The sequence below is a fragment of the Nomascus leucogenys genome, chromosome X (assembly GCF_006542625.1).
Source record: "Nomascus leucogenys isolate Asia chromosome X, Asia_NLE_v1, whole genome shotgun sequence".
Taxonomy (NCBI): Eukaryota; Metazoa; Chordata; class Mammalia; order Primates; family Hylobatidae; genus Nomascus; species Nomascus leucogenys.
This window is the reverse complement of record NC_044406.1, coordinates 55,467,926-55,485,832: the sequence shown is the minus strand read 5'-3', so window position 1 is coordinate 55,485,832 and position 17,907 is coordinate 55,467,926. Positions and strand designations below refer to the sequence as shown.

The 17,907-nt window shown below is 36.7% G+C and overlaps 1 pseudogene; it reads left to right on the top strand.

The window, feature by feature from the left end:
- The first annotated feature begins 16,631 nt into the window (after nucleotides 1-16,631).
- Nucleotides 16,632-17,633, top strand: LOC100594505 (annotated as a pseudogene).
- Nucleotides 17,634-17,907: the final 274 nt, after the last annotated feature.

Here is a 17,907-nt window from a genome sequence, read left to right as displayed (position 1 = left end):
TCCCAGCCTCTAGTAACCACTACGCTACTCTCTACTTCTGTGACTTTTTTTTAGCTTTCACATATGAGTGAGAACATGTGGTATTTATCTTTCTGTGCCTGGCTTATTTCACTTAACAATGTCCCCCAGCTAATCCATGTTGCTTTGAATGACAGGATTTTCTTCTTTGTTATGGTTCGCTCAATAGTGTTTTATCATGAACGTATAACTCATTTTCGTTTCCATTCATCTATTGATTGGCACTTAGGTTAAGTCCCAATCTTGGTTATTATGAATAGCGATACAATAAAGGTGGGAATACAGATATCTCTTCAACATACTGCTTTTCTTTTATTTATTTATTTTTTAGATTTATACCAGGTCGTGGAATTGTGGGATCATATGGTAGTTATATTTTTAGTTTTTTGAGGAATCTTTATACTGTTTTCTATAGTGACTGTACTAATTTACATTCTCATAAACAATGTATAGAAGTTTCATTTTCTCCATGTCCTTGCCAGCATTTTGTTTTGTTTTGTTTTGTTTTGTTTTGGTAATAGACATTCTAACTGGGGTGAGGAGATACATCATTGTGGTTTTGCTTTGCAATTCCCTGATGATTAGTGATGGTGGGCATTTTTTTTCTATACTTATTGGCTGTTTTTATGCCTCCTTTTGAGAAATGTCTATTCAGATCATTTGCCCATTTTTAAATTGGATTATTTGTTTTGGGGGTTTTTTTGCTGTTGTTTTAATTCCTTTTATATTCTAGATATTAGCCTTTTGTTAAATGAATAGTTCGCAAATATTTTATCCTATTCTGCAAGTTTTCTCTTCACTTTCTTGATTGTTTACATTGCTGTGCAGAAGTTTTTTAGTTAGATACAATCCCATTTGCCAATTTTTGCTTTGCTTGCCTTTGCTTTTGTGTTCTCCATAAACTTTTTGCTCACACCTATGTCCTGAAGCATTTCTGCAATATTTTCTTCTAGTAGTTTCACAGTTTTAGGTCTTACACTTAAGTATTTAACCCATTCTGAGTTTTTTTTATACAGTGAGATATTGGGGTCTAATTTATGTCTTCTGCATATAGATATTCAGTTTTTCAGCCCTATGTATTGGAGAAACTATCATTTCTCCAATGTGTGTTTTGGGCACCTTTGTGGAAAATTAGTTGGCTCTAAATAAATGAATTTATTTAAGGGTTCTCTATTTTATTCCATTGGTTTATGTGTCTGTTTTTAGACACCTTATCGGTTTTAAAAAAGGTAGGAACCTGCATCATGTAGAAGAGACCAGCAAAGAATGAGTCAGACCCAGATCAAGCCACTTGGAATGCCCTCAGTTTGGCAACAGTTTAATAATTGTAATGCAGGTAAATTAATATTTGCTCTTTATGTGCATTTTTAAGATGTATTAATTATATATATATATATTTAAAACTATGGGAAATGAGTTAAGTACATCTAAGGACTACTAGTACATAGTGAGAAGCAACTTTTTAGGTACTCAAAACACCCTTCAGGATTACAGAGCAATTCTTTAGGACATTTTCATATTTTGGAGACTACATTTTTAGTGCAAGCTAAGAGTATGATGAATATTTAGATTTGTTTCCAAACATCACCTGGCTTTTACATTTCACCATTCTGCATTTCAAACTCCTCCAGACATGTTACCTGGTATTTTTTAACTAATATTATTACAAATAATTTTTTCAGATACTTCATGGTAGGGCATATTGTGTTTTTCTCCACTGACCACTGAAAGTAGCACTCTGTTGTCTATTTCCTTAACGATAATTTTGAGGGAGAGAGTAGAGATTTATTTTTGCTAAAATTTTCAAATTCTGAAATCCCAGCATTAATTTTGCATTTGTAAAGAAATTTCCAAAAACTTCTAAATTTGTACTCAGTGGAAGCCATACCAATTTTATTTTTCTATTATCAGAAGAATATAAGTTGAGGGTATCTTGGTTTATCTTGGTTTATAATTAGTTTACTGAATTTTGGTTTTGCTTATTTATTTATTTTTTATTTATTTATTTTTTATTATTATACTTTAGGTTTTAGGGTACATGTGCACAATGTGCAGGTTTGTTACATATGTATCCATGTGCCATGTTGTTTTGCTGCACCCATTAACTCGTCATTTAGCATTAGGTATATCTCCTAATGCTGTCCCTCCCCCCTCCCCCCACCCCACAACAGTCCCCAGAGTGTGATGTTCCCCTTCCTGTGTCCATGAGTTCTCATTGCTCAATTCCCACCTATGAGTGAGAACATGCGGTGTTTGGTTTTTTGTCCTTGCGATAGTTTACTGAGAATGATGTTTTCCAGTTTCATCCATGTCCCTACAAAGGACATGAACTCATCATTTTTTATGGCTGCATAGTATTCCATGGTGTATATGTGCCACATTTTCTTAATCCAGTCTATCGTTGTTGGACATTTGGGTTGGTTCCAAGTCTTTGCTATTGTGAATAGTGCTGCAATAAACATACATGTGCATGTGTCTTTATAGCAGCATGATTTATAGTCCTTTGGGTATATACCCAGTAATGGGATGGCTGGGTCAAATGGTATTTCTAGCTCTAGATCCCTGAGGAATCGCCACACTGACTTCCACAATGGTTGAACTAGTTTCCAGTCCCACCAACAGTGTAAAAGTGTTCCTATTTCTCCACATCCTCTCCAGCACCTGTTGTTTCCTGACTTTTTAATGATGGCCGTTCTAACTGATGTGAGATGGTATCTCATTGTGGTTTTGATTTGCATTTCTCTGATGGCCAGTGATGATGAGCATTTTTTCATCATGTGTTTTTTGGCTGCATAAATGTCTTCTTTTGAGAAGTGTCTGTTCATGTCCTTTGCCCACTTTTTGATGGGGTTATTTGTTTTTTTCTTGTAAATTTGTTTGAGTTCATTGTAGATTCTGGATATTAGCCCTTTGTCAGATGAGTAGGTTGCAAAAATTTTCTCCCATTCTGTAGGTTGCCTGTTCACTCTGATGGTAGTTTCTTTTGCTGTGCAGAAGCTCTTTAGTTTAACTAGATCCCATTTGTCAATTTTGGCTTTTGTTGCCATTGCTTTTGGTGTTTTAGACATGAAGTCCTTGCCCACGCCTATATCCTGAATGGTATTGCCTAGGTTTTCTTGTAGGATTTTAATGGTTTTAGGTCTAACATTTAAGTCTTTAATCCCTCTTGAATTAATTTTTGTATAAGGTGTAAGGAAGGGATCCAGTTTCAGCTTTCTACATATGGCTAGCCAGTTTTCCCAGCACCATTTATTAAATAGGGAATCCTTTCCCCATTTCTTGTTTTTGTCAGGTTTGTCAAAGATCAGATAGTTGTAGATATGCGGCATCATTTCTGAGGGCTCTGTTCTGTTCCATTGATCTATGTCTCTGTTGTGGTACCAGTACCATGCTGTTTTGGTTACTGTAGCCTTGTAGTATAGTTTGAAGTCAGGTAGGGTGATGCCTCCAGCTTTGTTCTTTTGGCTTAGGATTGACTTGGCGATGCGGGCTCTTTTTTGGTTCCATATGAACTTTAAAGTAGTTTTTTCCAGTTCTGTGAAGAAAGTCATTGGTAGCTTGATGGGGATGGCATTGAATCTATAAATTACCTTGGGCAGTATGGCCTTTGATATTGATTCTTCCAACCCATGAGCATGGAATGTTCTTCCATTTGTTTGTATCCTCTTTTATTTCATTGAGCAGTGGTTTGTAGTTCTCCTTGAAGAGGTCTTTCATATCCCTTGTAAGTTCGATTCCTAGGTATTTTATTCTCTTTGAAGCAATTGTGAATGGGAGTTCACTCATGATTTGGCTCTCTGTTTGTCTGTGATTGGTGTACAAGAATGCTTGTGATTTTTGGACATTGATTTTGTATCCTGAGACTTTGCTGAAGTTGCTAATCATCTTAAGGAGATTTTGGGCTGAAACAATGGGGTTTTCTAGATATACAATCACGTCATCTCTAAACAGGGACAATTTGACTTCCTCTTTTCCTAATTGAATACCCTTTATTTCCTTCTCCTGCCTGATTGCTCTGGCCAGAACTTCCAGCACTATGTTGAATAGGAGTGGTGAGAGAGGGCATCCCTGTCTTGTGCCAGTTTTCAAAGGGAATGCTTCCAGTTTTTGCCCATTCAGTATGATATTGGCTGTGGGTTTGTCATAGATAGCTCTTATTATTTTGAGATACGTCCCATCGATAACCTAATTTATTGAGAGTTTTTAGCATGAAGGGTTGTTGAATTTTGTCAAAGGCCTTTTCTTCATCTATTGAGATAATCATGTGGTTTTTGTCTTTGGTTCTGTTTGTATGCTGGATTACATTTATTGATTTGCGTATGTTGAACCAGCCTTGCATCCCAGGGATGAAGCCCATCCTTGATGAACATTGATGCAAAAATCCTCAATAAAATACTGGCAAACCGAATCCAGCAGCACATCAAAAAGCTTATACACCATGATCAAGTGGTTTTGCTTATTTTTAAGGTTTTCCCCTTGAAATGACATGGGAAAAAAAAGACTTGAAGTTATTTGCATATTTTAACAAATAATTATAAAATAAACACTCTTGTATTCAAAATTCTTGTCAGGAAAGAGAACATTATTAGTACTCCCGAGGTCTATCATAGATAAGTTTCTAATTAAAACATGGTTTAAATTCTGTAAGCATTGGTTCTCTATAGCTATTATTTTCTACAGTTTGGGGAATTTGACATGAAAAAGGTGATATGTGAAAGTTCACCAGAGAAACAGAACCAGTATGATGACTGAGAGGTCCCATAATCTTCAGTAAGCAGACTGGAAACCTAGGAGAGCTGATGTGTAGTTCCAGCCTGAGTCTGAAGGCCTTAGAATCAGGAGACCTGATCGTATATGTTACAGTTTGAAAGCTGGGAGGCTTGAGACCCAAGAAGAGCTGATGTTTCAGATTTATTCTGAAGTCTGGAAAAGACCAGTGTCACAGCTCTGACATGCAAATGTCTTACCAATAAGTCTAAAATAGTTCCTACTTTTTGTTCACTAGGTCTAATCAGCATAATGTAACCAATGTGATGGATCAGCATGATAGATAACTTGTGGAAAAGAAAGAGAGTTGATATCCCCATGAACTAAATTTTAACATGGGGCTGAACAGTGGAGGTGATTTGGTGGCCTTAGCCGAAAGCAAATTGCTTCTGGTGGTCCTTATTGACAGACATGGAGAAAAAGGAATTTGACAGATCAATAGCTACATACCACATACCACGGGATGTGTTCATTCGCTAAAACAAGAAAACCATATCTGGTACATCAGCTGCAATTGGAGTCATCACCTGATTAAGCTTATGATTATCTGCTGTCACTCTTCAAGATTGTTCTGTTTCTTGCACAGGCCAAAAAGGCAAGTTAAATGGGGATGTGGTGGGAATCACCACCCTAGCCTCTTTCAGGTATTTTTATGATGGCACTAATCTCTGCAGTCCCTCCAAGAAAGTAGTATTCCTTTTACTTGACTATTTTCCAAGGTTTAGGGAGTTCTAGTGGCTTCCACTTGGCTTTTCTCATCATAATGAACCTTATTCCACATGTCAGGGAACCAATGTAGGCATTTTGGCAGCTACTGAGTATATCTATTTCAATTATGCTTTTCTAAATTGGGGAAATAACTACAGAATTGGTTTAGGGACCCACTGCACCCACTGCGAGATTAATGTGAGCTAAAACTTTATTGATTACATGACTTCCATAAGTTCTTACTTTGGTGGACCACAGTGAAATTTTGAGCTTCCTGGAATTAGTGTCAGCTCAGAGCCAGTGTCCAGTAAACCCTGAGAGGTCTATTTATTTTATTTTCCCCAATGCACAGTTACCCTGATAAAAGGGCTTAGGTCCTTTTGGGGAAGGCTATGAAACAGATTAACATTATAAATTTTTAGCAATGTATTGAGGTCCTTGCATAAGGATACCTGGCCTCCCCTTCATCTAGGTGGTTCTTGGTCTGTAAGCCGGCTCACGTCTGGGAATTGATTGAAGGGCCATGACTCTCTGTTTTTATTACTCATGTTAGACTTTTATTCACTTAAGCTAGACCTTTTCTTCTTATAAGATCAAGTTAGGATTTAGTAGCTTTATACCCATTTTACTTCTAGGAACACAATAATTATCTAGCCAATGCCATAGGTCCATGTGAATGAGACTATTCTGATTGCTGTTTTGAATGCCACCACTTGATCTCTGCCACTCTGGGATCCAATTATTCCTATTGCATGAGGGTTTCCCAGTTTGGTGACTGCAGTTCTCACTGTAATGTCTGGCCTACAGAGAAAAATGATCACACAACTCTTCAGTAATGCCAGGACTCCTCTCAAGAATTTATTTCTCACAGTGTTAACGAAAGCTGTATCTTCTGTATCCTCTCATTGTGAGTGAGTAGAACATTTCATGCTCCCTAAACCTTTGAATCCCTTCCTCTATGTAAAACCAAAGCAGGTTTGGCATTTCCAGCTTGCTCACTGTGGGCTATTTCTTGGTCCATGTTTCAGCCAAACAACCAAACTCTAACTCTCTGAGCTTCAACATTAAATGTAGAATATCTGATTAGTAAGTTCATATCAATAAATTAGGCCCGATTCAACTTTATGTTTCTTCCACTATTATTTTATACTTTTAATATCCATTGCCATATATGTTCTTCAGATTTATCTGAATATTAGAATATTCAAGTAGTTATTTTGGAGTGCACTGTACCTTTTCCTGAGTCATCCTTTGTACCTTACCTTTGTAAGTGTATGTTTTTGGAAATCAAAATTGTATTACTTCTCCCAAGCCAAAAATAAGGTAGAATATGATACAACATGGGAATATTTTATTCTGTTTACAAATTCCTATTTGATGTAAAATTAAATGTATTTTCCATTGTTCATTTAATTACTTTTATGAAATATATTAAATTATAATAATTCTGTTAATTTTATATTATTTCACTCTTTTGTTTTATTTGACCTTTATAACCTTCATTATAGCCTGAAAGTTTTTAGCATTCAAACTGAACAGAAATGAATATGAAAAATGATTTAATAAAATGTTTCAGAATTTTAGCAGAGCACTTAAAATTCATCATTTCAGTGCTTCGGTTTTACTTAAAGATGAATGTCATTTGAATGAACCTAGGAGGACATGTCCATTGCCTGACTTTCAAAATAAAAGTATCTTCCACTTGCATTAATTTCGTTCCCACTTGATAAAACTATAACTTTAAATGCCATGTGGATCACCTTGGTTATTATGTATTCAAAAAATACATACTGGGAAACATGAGTGACATGTGACATATACCATAGGTATTCACCAACAGAATTAGAGTTCGGCATGAGCAAAATGTACTAACAAAGATATTTTACATTTATAGTCGATAGAATTCAAACTAGTGCTTCAAAAGGCTGTGCTTTCAAAGAGTTTCACAAATTTAGCGGGGGATATGAAGACCTTGAATAGCCACTCAAGCTCTCCTCACTTAAGCTGGAATGTCTAAATGGTGCATTGACCAACAAGTAAGTGCTTTGTTATAATACACACCGATTTTGGGTTAGCAGATTGTATACCTCGCTTTAGTAGATGATCATTTCACCTGTTAAGTTTCTCTGATTCGGAAATAAAGATAAAAGTGGATTAATTAGGGGAGTGACATCAACAATACAATAGAATAGGAAGTCCCAGACTTCATTCTTCCACAGAGACACTGACTTTACAACAACCTAAGAATCAAAATGCTTTCCTGATAACTCCAGAAGCCCGTTAAGAGGTTTTAGTAACCCAGGTGAGCACACAACTAAAAACAGCTGCGTTTAAATAGGTAAGAAGAGCTGGTTCACTTTACCAATATCCACCCCACCCCCAAGCCAACACAATTTGACATGATTGAGAGGATATATAAATACAGCTTGTGGCTTCTTTCTTGAGGAGAAGGGGTGAGAAGACGGAAACGTGCATCAGCATTCAGGTTTTTCAGAGGGCTGTTCTAGGAACTTTTTTATGTCACCCAAGGGTGCTGACAGAACCAATGTAGTTCAAATGCATGGGAGTCGCTGAAAGCAAAGGAGAGTGAAGATGGCTTGCTGTGGTACCAGAGGCTGTGGAGTGCTACAGACAGAGGCAAGAAAAGCTCAGAACAATGGGGAGAGAGCATCCAGTTTATAGCTTCTCCCACAGGAAGAAGGGAGAAGAGCAGAGCATGCGTCTGGTGTTCCAGCTCTTTGGAGGATTCCTGAGGTACTGATTTCTGCCTTGCCTTACCTATGGTGCTGACAGAGAGGCAGCCTAGTTTTGATGCCTGATTATTACTCAAATCAGTCTCCCGGAGTATTCGGGGATCGGAGTTTTTAAAGATAATTTGGCGGGTAGGGGCTCAGTAAAATTCCCTCCCAAGGTTAGTTCAGCCTACGCCCGGGAATGAACAAGGACAGCTTAAAGGTTAGAAGCAAGATGGAGTTGGTTAGGTCTGATTTCTTTCACTGTCATAATTTCCTCAGTTATAATTTTGTGAAGGGAGTTTCAGTTACACTGAAAGAGGAAAAAAAGAAACCCAAAATAATCAACCAAGAATACAGTGTCTGACAAAATTATTCTTCAACAGTTAAAATGATGCTATCCTGATAAAAGCTGAAGCGGTCCTTCCTTTCTGGAACTGCCTCATGCAAAATGCTAGAGAGAATCCTATAAGGACCCTAGACAGCAACATGAAAGTATCTGAAGACATAAAATTCATTTATAAGCATGTGGACAGAAAGAGTCAAACTCTGTAAAATATTTGAAGGTATTTATTCTGAGTCAAATATGAGTGACCAATAACCTGTGATACCGCCCTCAGGAGATCCTGAGAACATGTGCCCAAGATGATTGGGCTAGAATTTGGTTTGATACATTTTAAGGAGATTTAAGGTATCAATCAATACATGTATTATGTACATTGGTTTGGTCCAGAAAGGCAGGACAACTGGAAGTGGGGGCTTCCAAGTCATAGGCAGAGTCAAAGATTTTCTGACTGCCAATTGGTTGAAAGAGTTATTATCAATAGAAAGGAATGTCTGGGTTACAATAAGGCATTGTGGAGAATACTAGGTAGCAGGCTTCAAAGAGAATAGATAGTAAATTAGTAAATACTTCTTATCAGACATAAAGAGTCATTCTATCAGAAATTCCAAGAGGGAAGTGGGTAAAATGAGGCATGTCCTGCTCCTCCTTCCCATCATGGCCTGAACTAGTTCTTTTCAGTTTTACTTTGGAATGCGCTTGGCCAAGAGGAGGTATCCATCAGATGGTTTGGTGACCTTAGAATTTTATTTTTGGTTTACAATGGTAAATGTATAGACAAATAAAGAATACTGTAATGCTGTAATAGAGGTGCTTAAAGCTCTCTTAATTCTGGTATAGAATTAAAAGCATAAAAATAGCTATAATTATCAAACTACGTTAATTGATACACAACATATAAAGATATAGTTTGTAAAATCAATAGCATAAAGTGGGGCCGGGGAGACATAAAATAATAAAATTTTTGCATGCAGTTGATGTTAGGTTGTTATCAGCTTAAAATAGATTGTTATAACAATAAGATCGTTTAGGTAAGTCCAATGGTCACCACAAAAACTATACCTGTAGAAGATACACAAAAGAAATGAGAAAAGAATCCAGGCATGTCAATACAGAAACACACACACACACACACACACACACAAAGAAAGGCAGCAACAGAGCAAGAGGGACATGTTAGCTACAAAACAAATAGTCAACAATTACAAAAATATTAATAGTAAGACTTCCCTATCAGTACTTTTTAAATATAAATCAATTAAACCCTGTAATCAAAAGACATAGGAAGGTTGAATGTATTTTTTAAAAGATGCAACTACATCTTGTAAGGTTGAGTCCTTACATAGACTCAACTTAGCTGTAAAGACACAAATAGGCTGAAAGCGAAATTATGGAAAAAGATAATCCATGCAAATTGTAACTAAATGAGAACTGGAGTGGCCTTACTTACATCAGATAAAACAGACTTTAAATCAAAAATGACGAAGAAGGGTATTATATAATGATTAATGGTCAATTCACCAGGAAGGCATAACATTTGTAAAATATATTCACTTTACATCAAAGCTCCCAAATATATGAAGCAAAAATTGAAAGAATTGAAGGCAGAAATTGGCAGTAACACAATAATACTAGGAGATTTCAAAACCTCATTTTCAACAATGAATAGAACAACCAGACAGAAGATAAATAAGGAAAGAGAGGACTTGAACAACAGTATAGAACACAATTGAAGCTAGGAGACATATACAGAACAATCCGTTCATTTTGTTCTCAGGCACACATGGAAGATTGTCTAGAATAAATCACACATTGGGCCAAAGAAGAAATCTTAATACATTTAAGAAGTTTAAAATTATACTGAGTATCTTTTCTGACCACAATTGAATATAACTAGAACTCAATACATGTAGAAAAACTGAAAAATTCACAAATATGTGGAAATTAAACAACATACACTTGAAAAACCAGTGGGTCAAGGAAGAAATCACAAAGAGAATTAGAAATATCTTGACCCAAATGAAAAAAAAAAACACAGCATACCAAAACTTATGGGATACAGCAAAAGAAGTACTCAGAGGAAGGTTTATAGTAATAAATGCCTACATTATAAAAAAAGAAAGGTCTCAAATCAACAATATACCTTTACAAATCGAGGAACTAGAAAAAGAAAAATGACATAAACTCAAAGATAGCAGAAGGAAGAAAGTAATAAGTATTAGAACAAAAATAAATAAAATACAAGAATAGAAAAATAATAGAAAAAAACAATAAACCAAGAGTTGCTTTTTTGTAAAGATAAAGAAGTGGACAAAACTTTAGCTAGAGTAAGAAAAAAGAGAGAAGACTCAAATAATTAAAATCAGAAATGAAAGAAGAGGCAATAGAACTAATGCAACAGAAAAACAATTATAAAATATTATTAACAATTATGCAAATAAATTGGATGATTATAAGAAATGAACAAATGTCTAGGAACATACAAATTACCATGAATGAACTATAAAGCATAGAAAATATGAATAGATCTATAACTATTAAGGAGGTTGAATCAGGAATCAAAAATCTCCCAACTAGGGAAAGCCCAGGGATAGTTGGCCATAGTGGAGAATTCCACCAAATAGTTAAAAAATATTTAATGACAGTTCTTCTAAAACTCTTCAAAAAATTGAAAAGGAAACACTTCTTAACACATTTTATGGGGCCAGAGTTACCCTAGTACCAAAGCCAGATATACAGGAAAAATAAACTACAGGACAACATTTCTGATTAACACAAAAGCAAAAATCCTCAATGAAATACTAGCAAACTAACCTCCACAACATACTTAAAAGATTGTACATGATGACCAAGTGGGATTTATCCCTGGAATGCAAGAATGTTTTAACATATGAAAATCAACAAATATAATACTTCATGTTAATAGAATGAAGGACAAGAATTACATGTTCATCTCAATTAGTGCAGAAAAAGAATTTGACAACATTTAACACCCTTTCTTAATAAAAATACTCAACAAATTGAGAATAGAAGGAAACTACCTCAACGTAATAATGATCATATATAAAAAGCCCACAACTAACATCACACTCAACAATGAAAAAACCAAAAGTTTTACTGCAAGATTAGGCAATGATTATCACTCTCATCGTTTCTACTCAACATAGTACTGGAAGTCCTAACAGGAGAAATTAGGCTAGAAAACAAACAAAAGTCAACCAAATTTGAAAGAAGGAAGTACAATTATTTTTGTTTGAAAATGACATGATCTTATATGTACAAAACCCTAAAGATTTCACACACGAATATATAAGGAAACTTGTTAGAACTAATAAACAAATTCAGTAAAGTTTCAGGATAAAACCTCAACACTCAAATTTATTAGTTGGGAACTTTTTGGAGGATACATGTGAGAACTTAATGTATTCATATAATTTGAAAGATTAAATCAGTGTAATTGGAATATTCATCAATGTAAATACTTGTCTTTTATTTATACTAGAAAAGTTTGAATTATTATATTCAAGCTACTTTGAAATAAACAATGGATTATTGGAAACTATAGTGACCCTACTGATCTATAAAACACTAGGTTTATTTCTTCCATCAAATTCTATGTCTGTACCCATATATCAACCTCTCTTTATCTCCCCCCTCCTCAGCACCCTTCATGGCCTTTGGCAACCACTAACCTATTTTCCATCTTCATGAGACCCATTTCTTTAGCTCCCATGTATGAGTGAGAACATGTGATATTTGTCTTTCTGTGTTTGGCTTATTACACTCAACATAATTGTCTCCAATTCCATCCAGGTTGTTGCAAATGACATGATTTCATTATTTTTTATGGAGGAATAGTATTTCATTGTCTATGTATAACACGTTTTCTTTTTTATTCAACTATTGATGGACACTTAGGTTGATTCTATGTTTTGGCTATTGTGAATGCTGCTGCAATAAACATGAGAGGGCAGGTATATCTTCAATATGTTGATTTTCTTTCTTTTGGATATATATTCAGTAGTAGAATTTCTGGAGCATATTGTAATTCTAATTTTAGTTTTATGAGGAGCCTCTATACGGTTTTCCATAATGACTGTACTAATCTACATTCCCACCAACAGTCTGTGAGTGTTCCCCTCCCTCCACATCCTTGCTAGCATCTTTTATTCCCTGTATTTTGGATAAAAGCCATTTTAACTGGAGTGGGATGATATCTCATTGTGGTTTCAATTTGCATTTCTCTGATGATTAGTGATGTTAAGCATTTTTTTATATACCTGTTGACCATTTGTATTTCTTCTTTTCAGAACTGCTTATATCTTTTGTCAATTTTTAAATTGGTTTATTAAGGTTTCTTTTTGCTATTTAGTTGTTTGAACTCCTTATATATTCTGATTAATAATCCCTTGCCAGATGGATAGTTTGCAAATGTTGTCTCCCATTCTGTGGATTGTATCTTCACTTTTTTCATTATTTTCTTTGCTTCACAGAAGCTTTATAGCTTGATGTAGTCTCATTTGTGTATTTTTGCTTTGGTTGCACGTGCTTTTGAGGTCTTATATTAAAAAGTCTTTGCCCAGACCAATATCCTGGAGCATCTGCAATGTTCTCTTTGAATAGTTTCGTAGTTTCAGATCCTAGATTTAAGCCTTTAATCAATTTTGGTTTGCTTTTTGGACATGTGGAGAAATAGGGGCCTATTTTTTTTTCTTTTGCACATGGATATCCCATTTTCTCAGCACCATTTATTGAAGAGGTTGTCCTTTCCCCATTATATGTTTTTGGCGCCTTTGTCAAGAAAGAGTTGGTTGTAAATATATGATTTTATATGTGGGTTCTTTATTCTGTTCTATTGGTCTATGTATCTATTTTCATGCCAGTACCATACTTACATCATTACTATAACTTTGAATTATATTTGAAGTCAGGTAGCGTGATGCCTCCAGCTTTGTTCTTTTTGCTCATAATTGCTTTGGCTATTGAGGGTCTTTTGTGGTTCCAATATGAGTTATAGGATTGTTTTTCTCTATTTCTGTCAAGAATGTCATTGGTATTTTGATAGGGTTTGCACTGAATTTCTAAATGTCTTTGGGCTGTATTGTTATTTTAATAATATTAATTCTTCCAACCCATTGGCATGGAATACTTTTTTGATGTTTCTTTTCTGTGTATTTATAAATAGCCTTTGAGCTAATTTTTTCCTCTGCTTGATTTATGCTGCTGCTGAGAGCCTGTAATAAATTTTTTAGTTCAGCAAATATATTTCTCTGTTCCAAGATTTCTTTTCTAAACATTTTTTATTTTAAATTTTTCTAAGTACATATTAGGTGTACATATTTGTGGTGTTCCCAGATTTCTGTTGGATTTTATTATTGCTATTTCTACCTCTTTGTTAAATTTATCTGATAAATTTCTGGATTGTTCTTTTGTGTTATCTTAGAGATCACTGAGTTTTCTTAAAACTGCTATTTTGAATTCTTGGTCAGAGAGTTTACATACCACAGTCTTGTTAGGGTCAGTCAGTGGTTTCTTGCTTTTTTCAGTTGGGGAGACCATGGTTCCTTGATATCATTGTTTCTTGTGGATTTACAACTATGTCTTTGCATTGAAGGATTAGTTATTTATTCCAGTCTTCCCTGTCTGGTTTGTTTTGTTATTTACTGCATATGTTTGCTTAGAGATTCTTCACCATTTTCCTGTTGATTTTCTTTCTCTTTTTTACCACCAGGTTTCTGGCTCCTTTTTGCCACTAGATAGTGCTTTAAGCCCAGTTTTGCCTCAGTTCTAGCGCATAATCATAGTGTTTGCTATTCTGAGCAGGAGAGGTTCCAAAGGGGTTAACCCAGTAGTATGAGAAGTCTAGTGATATGGTTTGAATATTTGTCCCCACTCCAAGCTCATGGTGAATTTTAATCCCCAGTGCTGGAGGTGGAGCCTGGTGGGAGGTGTTTGGATCATGGGGGCAGATCCCTAATGGCTTGGTACTGTTTTCGTGATGGTGAGTACTTGTGCGAGTTGGTCATTTAAAAGATTGTGGCACCTCCCCCACTACTCTCTCTCTTGCTCCTGTTTTCACCATGTGATGTGCCTGCTCCCTCTTTGCCTTCTGCTATCATTGTCAGCTTCCTGTGGCCTCTCCAGAAACTGAGCAGATGCCAGCACCATGCTTCCTATAAAGCCTGCAGAACCATGAGCCAATTAAACCTCTTTTTTCCCTAAATTATCCAGTCTCAGGTATTTCTTTATGACAATGCAAGAATGGCCTAACACAGCTGGCTAAGAGTTTATTCCCTGAGGACCTATGTAATAAATATCCTACAGTGTGGTGCTACTGAACAGTCACTCTGATTTGGCATCTCCTATGGCTGAATTACAGAGCAGAGTTTCCAGTGCTGAGGATGGTAGTTCTACCTTCTCCCTTTATCTCTGGCTGTCCTCGGGGATATTTATCTCTTTAGCCACTCCTAATGCTTCCTGTGGATTGAGTCATGAGCAAGTCTCTTATCCGGGAACCTGATATAATGGAGAACCTAGTTGTGTACCTCAATTTGACTTTTTCCTGTGTAGAAACTGTGAGTCAGGGGAAATTTTTTGCACACTTGGTGCTGGTGAGATTGGCGGGAGGAGCATTGCACGTATGGAAGTTTGATTCTTTTACTGTCTACTTGGAGTTTTTCGCATCTCTGTGGCCCTGGGAATTGTCTTATTCCCATATTTGACTACTGGGATATTGCTGATGATAATCTCAGTGCTGCATGTCTGTTCTTGGTTTTCTGCAAGGTGAGGAGGTAGTAAAGACAACTTACTTCTACGCCACCATTTTTCCTCAATTGGGTTTCTATACAGTAAAAATGAAAAATCTTTTAAAAAATAAGAAAATATTCCTATTTACATAGCATAAAAAATAATAAAATACTTTAGAATAAACTTAATGGAGGTGGTAAAAGATGTGTACAATGAAAACTACAAAACACTGATGAAAGAAATTAGAGAAGACACAAATAAATGGAATGACATCCTGTGTTCATGGGTTGGATTAATATTGTTAAAATATCCATATAACCTGAAGCATTTTACAGATTAAATCCAATTCCTATTGAAATATCATTGATTTTTTTGAAGAAATAAAAAAAGTCTAAAATTTATATGGAATCTCAAAGGATCCTGAATAGTCAAGCTGATCTTGAGAAAGAATAAAGCTGAAGGCCTCACACTTCCTAATTTCAAAGCATATTACAAAATCTGTGGTAATCAAAACAGTATGGTACTGGTATAAAGACAGACTTATTGACTACTGAAACAGAATAGAATGTTCAGAAATAAACCTTCATGAACTTGGCCAATTGATTTTTGACAAGGGTGCCAAAACTACACAATGGCATAAAGATAGTCTCTTCAACAAATGATTCTGGGAAACTTAATATCCACGCACAAAAGGATGAAGAGGCACCTTTGTATTACACCATATACAAAAATCAACTCAGAAAGGATTAATGACATAAATGTTAGACCTGAAATGGTAAAACTCCTAGAAGAAAACATTAAGGAAAGGCTTCATGAAATTGGAATGGGCAATGATTTGTCGGATATGACACCCAAAACACATGCAACAAAATCAAAAATAGACAAATGGGACTACATCAAACTTAAAAACTTCTGTCCAGCACAGGAAATAATTAACATACTAAACAGGCAGCCTACAAAATGGGATAATGTGTGTACAAACCACTTACCAGATAAGAAGTTAATATAAACAATATATAAAGAATGGCTACAACTCAACAATATTAAAAAGCATGACTAAAAAATGGTCAAAGGTTCTGCACATTGCACCATACTGGGAGTCCAGGTGCCAAGGAAGGGGGAAGGAAAAAAAAGGGCCATGTGCAAATGCCATGGCTGCCATCTTGTTTGAGCCCCCACTTCACACCCTCTGTTCTCCATAATGCATGCTTCTTCCCTCTCTACCCTGCCTGGGCCCTCTGCATTGCCCTGTTTAGCAGGAGTGCAGGGAGGGTTCCTGCTCTTCCCTGGACTCCTGTATGGAGGCATTTTTCAAAATGTCCACAGAATGTGGATTTTGTGGCATTAGCAGCAGTAATGCCCAGTAAAGCCTACAGTCCTTTTGGGCTTCACATCCTGGAAGAAATCCAGAATTTAACAGTGAAAGATTTACTAGTGCAGGAACTTCCATGGCTGGTATTAAGAAGATTATGAAACTGAATGATGTAAAGATGATCAGTAGAGAGGCTCCTGTGCTCTTTGCCAAGGCAGCCCAGATTTTTATCACAGAGTTGACTCTCTGAGCCTAGATTCACACAGAGGCTAAAAAGCACTGGACTCTATAGGGAAATGATGTCACCATGGGAATTACAAAATTTGATCAGTTAGACTTTCTCGTTGATGTTGCTTTGACAGATGAACTGAACTCTCCAAAGCATCAGGAGGAGGTGTGCCAGTCTATAACTCCTGCCAAGCCCATCTAGGACTACTTCACACTGGCTTAGCAGCCCTCCACGGTCCAAGTCTAGGGACAGCAGCAAGGCCAGGAGACCACCAGCTCTATGACCACCATCCAGCTTGGGCAGATCATCACGCAGCCTCAGCAGGGCCAGATCATGCCCCTGACAGTGCAGGTTGGAGAAGGTAGGCAGGTGCAGATTGTCCAGGCCCAACCACAGGGTCAAGCCTAAAAGTCCTAGAGTGACACTGGACAGACTATGCAAGTTATGCAACAGATTATTACTAAAACAGGAGAGATCCAGCAGATCCCAGTGTAGCTGAAGTTGGGCCAGCTAGAATATATTCTCTTAGTCCAGCCTGTATCAGGTACTCAAGTCGTGCAGGAACAGATATAGATGCTTGCCAGCAATGCCCAACAGATTACATAGACAGAGGTCCAGTAAGGACAGCGGCACTTCAACCAGGTCACAGATGGACACAAGCTCTACCAGATCCAGCAAGTCACCATTCCTGTGGACTAGGACCTCACCCAGCCCATGTTCAACCAGTCAGTCAACCGGCTCTCCTACAGGCAGGACCCCCAGGTGACCCATGACTGAGAGTCTGAGCTGGCAAGGCCAAGGACACCCAACACAATTTTTGCCATACAGCCTTATGGCTATGGGTTATGGGCATAGCCTGCCTCCCCAGAGGACCCGGCTGACCTCAGCACCTCCTGCAGGCCAGGACACTGGGACACTTAGGCCTCACGCCTGGGGCCCGAGATTCTTCAACAGAAAAATGTAATTCTTTTTGTTTTCTTTTTTCCATTTATTTTCCTCCAAGGAATCAATATTTCAGTATGTTGAGCTGTGTGTCCAATGCTATGAAATG